The following is an 11,453-nucleotide window of genomic DNA, read 5'->3' on the forward strand; positions in this document are numbered from 1 at the left end:
ATCTGTCTGACTGTGGATTTGTGGAGTCCAAACTCTTTAGAGATGGTTTTGTAACCTTTTCCAACCTGATGAGCAACAACAACTCTTTTTCTGAGGTCTTCAGAGATCGCCTTTGTTCATGCCATGATTCACTTCCACAAACATGATCAGACTTTGATAGATCCCTGTTCTTTAAATAAAACAGGGCAGGCAATGACACCTGATAGTCATTTCACTGAATGAAAACACCTCTGAACAGATGGACTCTTAATTTCACCTTCAAATTAACTGCTGATCCTAGAGATTCACAAACTTTTGCACCGCACAGATATGTAACACTGGATAATTTTTTCTCAATAAATAAATGAAAAAGAAAATATTTTTGTCTCATTTGTTTGATTGGGTTATCTTTGTCTATTTCCAGGACTTGTGTGAAAATCTGATTATGTTTTGCAGAAATATAGAAAATTCTAAAGGGTTCACAAACTTTCAAGCGGCACTGTATGCTATTTTCAAAAATTGTTTTAATCATGCTTCTAATTAAAATTGTATAAAATGTATTTGTAAAAAGAAACATTACTACATAACAATTTAAAATCATTCAAAATTATAAATACGTTTCCTTTAAAAATATTATTTAGAAATGTATATATATACAGTCAAACCAAAATGTATTCAGACACCTTCAACATTTCTCACATTATTATAGTTTATAAAATGGTAATAAAATATGACAAGAACTAACAAATTAATCTTGGTAATGTCAGATAACTTCGATAGAAAGGTATGTAATGAATTAGGTTGAATAGCTGTCAGCTGTTAAATTTAAGTACACAATTAGACAATACCAATTTAGGTCAACCAATTACCAAGCAGTGCTTAATTTTGTTCAGTCTGTGGTGTAAAAAGGTTGCATTAGCAATAAAAAAAAAAACACTTAAGCAAAACATGGTCAGGTCAAAGTGTTTGTATAGCAAATTTTTATCCATTTTATTGGAAGAATTTTTGGGTATAATATGTCACAGTTTACTTTATTTTGCTGTCCTTACTTACATAAATGAACTATAGTGTCCTGCACCCACTAGTAAAAAAAAATAAAAATAATAATAATAATATTTTTTTGTTTTACTGTATATATATATATAGACACACACACATGGCCAATAAACACATTTTAAGACCTTATCACACAAGACAGTTCAGACTACTGAATTTTGTGGAACTATTAATTATTATTAATAACAATAATAATAATACAATATGTTTACACTATTATTGTCCAGGGAAAGTATAGCTACAGTTTTTAGTAAAGATAGTTAAAACACATCTGACAATAGAAACGTGAAAAAAGACCAGTAACATCATTGACTATGAATAGCAGATAAATAACTCTTTGACCCGAGAAACTGAAATATTCCCATTCACCGAGACTTCGAGCATCAACATTTGATTAACAACTAGATTGCCATTTACGATTGTGAACTCTGTAGCCTCTTAAATTACGTACAATGGCGTAAATTATCTGCAAAATCGATATTAAACGCAATTAAACGCAGCAGACAGGCAAAATGTTGATTTGCAGGCTACTTACCACCTGTCAGTGTGTAATGCAGTTTCCACTGCTGGTTATTTGAGGATAATTCAGACGCCCGCTCCTCCACATTTGAGCGATCGATCGCTCTGAGCGGCGCAATCACAGGATGAGAGCTTGAGCGCTCACACTCACCATTCATTCTACTGACATCTAGCGGCGGAAGAGCAGCATTACACAGGACAGGATAAACCTAAATCAACAAACAACACCGTCTCACAATTTATGATGCATATTTTGATTTATGAATACATCACAAACATATTTTGATTTCTTTTTTCATGGTTTCCAGACTATCCACTATTCCATATAACAGTATTGTGTCAAGACTCTCTGCAGTCATCTGCCTAAATTCTGATTTGTCATTTATTTAAAATCACAATTTGATTGTCAAACAGAACAGTTCAGTCCGTGCATTTTCATTATTACATTTCCCTTTATTTCACTGGCTAATACAGGTTTGATGTCGTTTTTTAAAAACAAACAAAAAGCTAAAAAAATAAATAAACGAAATAAATAAAAAGTTTGTTCCATTATGAAAAAAGAGAGACCTTAACAAAACTTTAAATAATAATGTTGGTTTCTCTAGAAGCATATATTAAATCAACAACTGAATGAACTTTGACATATTTATTCAATGCTTGATTTTGAACATTTTAAAGAAGGGAAAAGATAAACATAACCCTAAAGTCAACCTTTAGTCAAACAGACCGTATAACATGTTAGTCAGACTGCCACTTTAAATGTAAATGTATACAAGTAGGTGCATAATAACCATGCAAGTGGTTGCAATTTATCTTGCATTTGCACTTCCTGTACAAGCACAGAAATAAATGCCCTCTTATCCATTTTCAATTACATACAACAACAGTATTAAAGATATCACACAAAATGTTTGATAATATGTTTGTTCTCGGTATGAAACACACTTGAGTTTGACTTGTTTGTGAGCAGCAGGTGAACAAAGTCTAAACTCCTTCTAAAAGACAGCAGTGCTCACGTAGGCAGTGATGCAGAGATCCAAATGATCCAAGAATAAACTGGCATCAAAAACTACAACTGACAAGTTTGGTTAATGTTCCTAGCTGAACTTGACAGCTGTTTTGAAAGTGTACTCCTCATTAAAGGTCAATTTATACTATGGTAAATAACTGACTATTCAAACATATATATATATATATATATATACATTACATAGATATCTTACAAAAGAAAAAAGCTGTATCAAAAGATTATCTGGAGAGGTGAATATTTAAAGGAGTAGTTCACCCAAAAATGAAAGTTTTCTAAAAAAAAAAAAATTTTACTCACTCTTAGGCCATCCAAGACGTAGAAGAGACAGATCAGAACAGATTTGGAGAAATTTAGTAGCATTACATCACTTGCCCAGCAATGGATCCTCTGCAGTGAATGGGTGCCGTCAGAATGAGAGTCCAAACAGCTGATAAAACATCACAATAGCAACAATTATGGATTATTATGGAAATTATTATTTTAGCTGGAAGCAAGTAAAAAAAGTCTTGATGTATTTTTTTTTGTTACAAACACGCAGCTTTTCTCTTTACAGGATCTTAATTGATGAACTGAAGTCTAATGGATTAGCCTACGTGTGGATTATTGTGATGTTTTTATCAGCTGTTTGGACTCTCATTCTGACGGCACCCATTCACTGCAGAGGATCCATTGGTGAGCAAGTGATGTAATGCTACATTTCTCCAAATCTGTTATTATGATGAAGTAACAAACTCGTCTACATCTTGGAAACTTACATTTTTGGGTGAACTACTGTATTCCTTTAAATGCTGTGTCGCAGATTTGAATCTAGTCAGGATATTTATATTGGAGCGACACGTTATTTGAAGAGTACACTGTACAAAGGACAATACAAGATCACAATGTTTGTCAAAAGGGAAATGTGTAGAAAACGCCTGATGTACAGTACAAATATTATATTCTTGTTCAAAACATGGAAAAAGTCACACACACTTCAATGTGCAAAATTATACTGAGAAAAAAGAAACGATGCCTTGTGTACAATAAAATGAAAAACACTTTACAACATGCCCTAAAGTAAAAAAAAATCACCCAATGCTAATATAGTATAATGCATAAGATCAGATTCATCCTGTTTTTTGAGCATTGTAAATTTAGCATTATGTGAGTGGGTCCAGAATGAGTGATACACGTGCAACCAATTTGAGAATATAACAACTAAAAAGTATTTCTCTTCTTTTTGGCAGTTATTATAATCTGAAATTTGTTGCAAATATGAATTATTCTGTACCTACTGGCATAAAATAATGCATGTCTGTAAATGTACAGATGTCAACACACTTAAAAATAAAGGTAACAGTTAAAGGGCTTTACAGCCTGACACCATAAATCAGCATGACTTACAGCCTAATGCCAATTCTTTAAAAAACAATTGATGCACTGATTATTTGTGATTCAAAGATCCTAGAAATCAATCAAGAGCTTTCTAAATCTTCAGAATATCATATAGTCAAGACCTTTAAACAGTGAAAATGTGCCCCGATAACCCACTGAAGAACCTTTATTTTTAAGAGTGTATCACTACGAAATGCTATTTTTTTTAACACATATATCATTCAACTTTAAGTCTTCAAAACAAATAAAAGTAGATTTTCAGTCATTTATAATCCAATAATCAAAGTTTCAAATAAACACATTTTAACATGACCATTTTTTAGTATTTAATTCAGATTACCATGAAAACAATAACCTATACTGATGAGAAAATAAGAGGCTTTAATGAGTTGAATGCAAACTCATTTAATTTAAATATTAATTATCTTGTTATCTGGATAACACCTTAATCTATTAAAATGGACATAATGGAAGATTTAATGAGACTCTACATTTACAGTGGGTTTATATACAACCAATCTTTTCTGAAACAGTCAAAGTATAATATAAGGAATGCTTGCATTAGGTTAAAAAAACATAGCTGCTGGTACATTTGACACCACATCAAAAAAATCCAGGTTACAATTTTAAAAGTAGGCTAATTAAAGATTATTTTCCCTCACAAACCCTGTTATGGTTGATGTGGTGTTGTCATCTCATAGCAGTACTGTATATTCTGTGATTCTGGTAATAATAACAACCAAAATTAGCTTTCGTGTCAAAAATGATTTTTTTCTCTACTCAGTTGTAGGCATAAACACTTCATATAAACAAATAGTTTATCTGAAGTTCAAACGTGTGCTGAACCAATGATAAATTAAACGCCCAATGTGTCACTGCTGGTTTAAATTAGTTGCTTTAGCTGCCCCAATACAATCTGAAAAGTACAGCCGTTCTGTACGAGTAGATTTACCCCAACAAACTGCAAAGTTATTTGCATTTCAAAGAGTTGGCAAAATATACAGATGGAGTCAGCATTGGCATCTATGTTTACAGCAGTGAAATGTTGCATGCATGTTGCAACACCATCAAATGCCCATGTTGCAATTTTTGAAAACTGTTTTTGTGAAGTAACATTTAGTTGGCACATTGAGCGTTTCGACTTAGTTATGGTGATAGTCTTTCATGTTGACTTTGTTTTCAGCTGTACAACTTATTCTATTCTCACTTTTTAAAGTTAGACTATAACATTATGCTATGTACAAGCACAACATTATGTTGTATGAATGTACTGTAATACATGTGTGCATAATGCAAAGCAGGACGGTTATGCACATCCATGTTAAAGGCGCAGTGTGTAAATTTTAGCGGCATCTAGTGGTGAGGTTGCGAATTGCAACCAACGGCTCAGTCCCCCGTTCACCCCTGCCTTTAGAGAAGCTACGGTGGCCGACACAGGTAAAGATGTTGTCGGTAAAGACAGCAGAGAGCAATGAGATTTCTTTACAAAGGTAAATTAAGGAATTATATTTACTTAATTATTTAATAAATCGATGTTATTGCGAATATTAATGTACTTGTTCATCAGTGTGTCAGTGTTTTATTCGCAAGAACAACAAAGTGACGAAACGCGCTGTGTAGAGCAGTTTGTCCGTTTAGGGCTACTGTAGAAACATGGTGGCGACTTCCATGTAAGGGGACCCGCGGTGTATGTAGATATAACCCACACTCCAGTCCAGTAGGTGGCGGTAAATGCACCTTTCAGTTGGTTTGCCAACCGCCAATAAAATTATAAGAAAATAAAAGAAGATGTAGATATAAATTGCTCAATCTACGGTAATGAAAACATAACGGTTCATTAAGTAAGGTCTTTATACACCTCTGAAAACATAGTTATGTATATTATATGGCATTTCTGTCAATAGATCGATGTAAATATTACACATTGCACCTTTAAATACTACTAATAAACGAGAGTAGGAGTGAAGTGTGAGGTTACATTCTACCTGCAACTCTCGACAGAAGGCAGTGATAGTTAGAATCAGGAATCATCAAAGATTTTGTCTTTCTTTGGTTTGTCTGGAAACACAAGGACACTCAGACCACATCTGCATGTTCAACGAGCTGCGCTGGATCCTCTGATCACAAACATTATTTAACATCGTCAGCAACAAGGAACGAAATGTGCTAAAATGTTTCTTTCACATAGTGAACAATATAAAAGAGAAAGCAAAAGGTGTAAAACTTGGAGAAAGGACAGGCTACTTCTTGCATTATGTCTTTTTTGTAGTCCAGTCTCACATCTGCCGCCCTCTGGAGCCCTTCAGTACTACAGCACGCTTATACAGGAAACTAAACCCTTCAAACAGCCACCAAACTCAAAGATCTCCCAAGATCTCTTCAAGTTTTTGTGTTGCTTATGAAGGAAATCGAACCAGAAGCTCGTGGATCTCACTGCAGGATTACTTCTTGGCGAGCTGGAACGGATTCTGACCCTTTTAATAAAAGAAACATACATATTTGTAGCGGACATCTGCAGCAATGACATACGGAGAAGGCCTCACACAACATAACACAATCCTGAAACCCACTGATGCAATTTTCACACTTTCGTCAGATGCATATCACAATAACAAGCACAACTTCAGCGTGTAAACATCCAGAGGGTGTTAATTTTTCTTAGTCTCTGTGTAAACGTCATGTCATAGCTATGCAAACAGAGAGTTAAACAATGAGAATCTTCTTAGGATATCAAATCAAAGAGAGAACATATGAATAAATAAGACGTGTTTGAAAACGTTTTGGCTTTTTACAGCCATTTATTATCTTATATTCCTCATGTTGACAGCATAGCTTCGACATTATTGTTGACATGTCTCAAAACTACTTTGGCAGAGTAAAAGCATTAAGGCACATGTTAGTATGAGGTATTACAGACAGATAAAATGTTTATAGACACGTGATTACAAACCATGCTTAACTTGATATTAAGTGGCAAAATGGAACCTGAATAGCTTGTCAATGTAAGCAGCAGCAATCCTACACAATCCACTTCAACACTGAATGAACATAAAACAAATAAAACTATTTTAGCTAAGGGCCTTTTTATGACCCTGATAATTTTGTTGGGAATAAACATATTATGATGTAAATGGCATGTCATGTGATTCTTCATTTTTACTTATGGATGAGGTAAAATGGGACATACACTACCATTCGAAAGTTTGGAGTCACTTACTCTATGTTCACTAAGGCTGCATTTATTTAGTCAAAATACCTTAAAAACAGTAATATTGTTAAATATTTTTGCAATTTTTAAAATAACTGTATAAGCATGTAATTTATTCCTGTGATCAAAGCTAAATTTTCAGCATCATCACGGTCACATGATCCTTCAGAAATCATTCTGATTTGCTGATTTGCTGCTTAAAAAGTTACACTTTTGATCAGTTTAATGCATCCTTGCTTAAGTATTATTATCTTAAAAAAAAAAAGACTGACCTCAAACTTTTGAGTGGTTGTGTTGATGCTTATTAACAAACACAGATATGTGCTTGACAGTGAGCAGCAATATGTACGAGATAAATTAAGACTAAATTCATTGCCTAAGTATGTAAATTACATTTATCGACTATGCTATTAAATTGCCAGAAATAAGAATAAACATAGAGAAAAAATAGCTGCTCAAAGGGCAAGGTTTAGGCATATTTACATGAAACCCATCAAGGCAAAGCACTGCGTGTGGACTTAAGTCATTCTTTTCTTTACATAAAGCCATTCACTAATTCAGTTTTAGCAATAATATATTTGGCAAAAAATGGCAGGTGATTATGGAGAAAACTCACTTAACAAGCCATGCAGTGCAAATGTTCAAAATGTAAGCACTGAAACTCATATAAAACAACTGACTTGTTCTACTATAATTCTACTGCATGTAGTATGGACTTTGAAATAAGTCATTTTAATGTTCAGTAAACATATGCAGTTACAGTGTAAGCTCATTAGGTGTGGTGTGAACATGTTAATCTCAGAGCAAAGGGTTTCCTCTTACACACAAGGCCAATTTGTAACTCCAGCCCCACTAATCAGTGCAGCGTGGTCCGACACAACACATTAAAACACCATGATACAATAAGTTAATAGGCACCTATCAGTTAACATAATGCACAAATATCATGCATATGCTGCCACAGTATATTTCTTCCTCCATCAAAAAAAAACATCTTGACATAATGCATAGGTACAGTATAAAGTCCATTACATAAACAACATTACCAGTAATAAAAATAAACATCTGTACAAAAGTCCTGCCAGTATTTTTATGGTTTGCTGTATTTTCCATCGATATAACAGATCAATGGCAAAAAAAGTACAAAAATAAATATTCTATTTACAATCACACATGGCACTCAGGAATTAATGTCACTGCAAAACAAGAGGCAAAATGATTGAGTTATTTTCAAGCACACACCTTCCGAGCAAATGGAGGTATAGAGTTATTCTTAAAATGTTGAATCGACAGTAAATCTCAAATCATATTCTAAACAACTGATCATAAAGTATCATATTAGCAGACTGAAAATGTTTAGTTCTATATTGAGTAATGCTCAAAATAATTTCTTAACCAATTTGTATTACATTATGATTACACATTCTAAACTTAAGATAGATGACTGTTAATATATTCACTTTTAAATCTATACCTCCATATGACAAATTCAGCGCACGAGTTATCATAGTAAGGATGGTATGGCCACAATTATTTAAAAACCAAAATGTTGATATGATCAGTCAATAGAACTCACTTTATTCCAACACCCTGGTACTGGCAAACCATCATCACCCTAAAACAAAGAAGAGGAGTGGTGAAGAACGGTAAGAATTAGTCATTTTCTTGAGAAGGGAGACATAACCGTATCCGTGCGCATATAGTATATATAATCCTTTCATAATCACTTTTGAAACATACATTTCCATTTCCCCTCTGCAGTCAATCAGTCAATCAATCAATAGATGACTGTCCGTGCACACAAACATAAACACATAGTGGCAACTAAAATTATAATTTTATAATAATTATACTATTCTATCTATCCATCTACAGTATGCACTTGGATATTTCATTCAATTCAAAGTGTTCTCATTCTTGACAATTTAAATGGTGTCCATGAAAACAATGGTCAGTCAAGATGCCTGCTTTTTGCAACAATGCATTTCCAGTAAACACTTTCTCTCATGCAGATATCTGTGGTGACCCATGGATGCTCCAATTTACTGGACTGAAACAGATGTGGTGAAATGTAGTGGAGGATTATTTAGACAAAACGTGGGTTAGTGTAAGAATATTGAATACAAAGATAAGTGAAATGAAAATGGAACGCATGCAGTCATGTTAAACATTAAAAAAGTCAACTAGTTTAGTAGCAACAATCCTATTTTACAAGTAGTCTAAATATTTTATCCACATTCAACAGAAATCTAGAAAGTTAAACCTTATGTATCGGTGAAAACAAACTGTTAGATTTGTATTATTTTATTATAGAAATCAATTAATTGGTTTGAAGCATTTTTAAAATGGCTAAAAATTAAGGGAATAGTTTACTCACCCTCTGGCCATCCAAAAAGTAGAGTTTGTCTCATCAAAACAGATTTGCAGAAAAGTAGCATTACATCACTTGCTCACCAATGGATCCTCTGCAGTGAATGGGTGCCATCAGAATGAGAGTCCAAACAGCTGATAAAAACATCAAAATAATCCACAAGTAATCCACACCACTCCAGTCCATCAATTAATGTCTTGTGAAGTGAAATCTAAATGTGTTTGTAAGAAACAAATCCATCATTAAGAATTTTTTTAACTACAATATGAGTCCTCTATCCATAATATTGCTTTCGCCAGTGAAAAAGTTGTCTTGTCTGAATCAGGAGAGAAATATGCACAGATCAAGCATCGTTTACAAGGAAAAAACATTACAAAGCAGTTCTAAACAAATATGTCTGTGGATTTTGATGTGAGAGGACAACAGTGGATGGACTTTTTCACTGGAGGAAGTATTATTATAGATTTATAGACTAGTATTTTAACCCGAAGCGATTGTTTAAAGTAAAAAAAACAAAACAGCTGTTCACTTCATAAGACATTAATTGATGGACTGGAGTCATGTGGATTACTTATGGATTATTGTGATGCTTTTATCAGCTGTTTGGACTCTCATTCTGACGGCACCCATTCACTGCACAGGATCCATCGCTCAACAAGTGATGCAATGCTAAATTCCTCCTAATCTGTTCCCTTGAAAAAACAAATTTATCTACATCTTGGATGACCTTGGATGAAGTGTGAGTAAATTTTTATATTTAGGTGAACTATTCCTTTAGAGTTAATTATAGATATTAATACTGATGCATGCAAGAATTTTCCGTCCTATTCTGTAACTCTTCTCTCTCCATTCCTTAAACGGGCTATGCTGAAGCCTTATGCAGTTAGAAAGCATGACTGGTTCAGGAAGGCAGGAAGCATGCGGAATAAGGAAAGGGATAGACAGCAGCATACCACGGGACACGGGGCATCTAGCCCGTCCAGGCCTGGCAGCCCCGGTTCACCTTTCTCTCCTTTAAAGCCTCGGAAACCCTGTTCATGAAATCAATCATATAAACATCCTGTTGTCCAGCTACACTGGCCGCTCTGTTCCAGCGTCTGATTGGCCCAGAGCACTCTGGACCCGAGACTGACAGGAAGAGACCTGCTGCATCCACAGGGCTGGAAACTCACATCATTTAGTTACTGAACTAGGGGTTCCATCCTACTGTGTTCAGCAGAACCATATTCCTGTCAGTCTTACTCCTGAAAAGCAAACATCCCATTGAGAGTTCTGGTGCCTAGTCATTTTGAATTCAAATCCCCATCTATAATAGTTCTAATATAATGCGTGAGTAACATATGAGTCTCTATATTGTACATACGTTGTAATTCACAGACTTCGACCAGAACTCTTCTGGGCATCTGTTAGTGTTTATTACACAAAGACATAAGGAGGCGTGGCTTTCGGGAAGTCTCCTTTTGCCTTAGTGCTGCACGTTGAACGAAAGACATACCAAGGGACACGGGGCATCTAATCCCGGGGCTCCTTGGTCTCCCTTATCCCCTTTGGCCCCCCTGTTGCCTTTCTTGCCCCTCAATATTAATAAAAAAACAGAAATATTTGGTAACATTATAAATGTTACTTTACTATAATTTATTTTTATTTAATGTGTCCTTGCTGAATAAAAGTATCAATTTCTTTCAAAAGAAACAAAACTATATACTGACCCCAAACTTTTAAACAGATAAATGATAAATGCCTTCATGGCATCTATATTGTAGGGTCATTCCAACTAGAAGTGCCTGAAAAGATTACTCAAAAGTTATTTTTTTAGCCCTATATCTAAACCTTTGAAGTCAATGGCGTATTGGGTGATCACTTCTGAATGGAACGAACTATGTTTTTATTCCCCGATCTTGACATCAAACGTTGTC

General features: G+C 34.4%; 1 protein-coding gene and 1 long non-coding RNA gene across 2 annotated transcripts in view; both read right to left on the bottom strand.

Annotated features, from left to right (window-relative positions):
* LOC107727357 (cGMP-dependent protein kinase 2-like) overlaps positions 1-1,649 on the bottom strand; it is a 20,868-nt gene extending 19,219 nt beyond the window's left edge. Inside the window, exon 1 of the mRNA XM_016537199.1 lies at positions 1,571-1,649. The gene's annotated coding sequence lies outside the window, so the exon portion shown is untranslated. The remainder of the gene's footprint in view (positions 1-1,570) is intronic.
* Positions 1,650-7,421: 5,772 nt separating this feature from the next.
* Positions 7,422-11,110, bottom strand: LOC107727374 (uncharacterized). Its single transcript, XR_001638346.1, has 3 exons — positions 11,033-11,110; positions 8,743-8,781; positions 7,422-8,362 (listed from the first exon to the last, which is right to left on the bottom strand). It is a non-coding gene; the product is annotated as an uncharacterized LOC107727374 (long non-coding RNA).
* Positions 11,111-11,453: the final 343 nt, after the last annotated feature.

This window comes from Sinocyclocheilus rhinocerous, unplaced genomic scaffold, assembly GCF_001515625.1.
Source record: "Sinocyclocheilus rhinocerous isolate Xijiao unplaced genomic scaffold, SAMN03320098_v1.1 scaffold756, whole genome shotgun sequence".
Taxonomy (NCBI): domain Eukaryota; kingdom Metazoa; phylum Chordata; class Actinopteri; order Cypriniformes; family Cyprinidae; genus Sinocyclocheilus; species Sinocyclocheilus rhinocerous.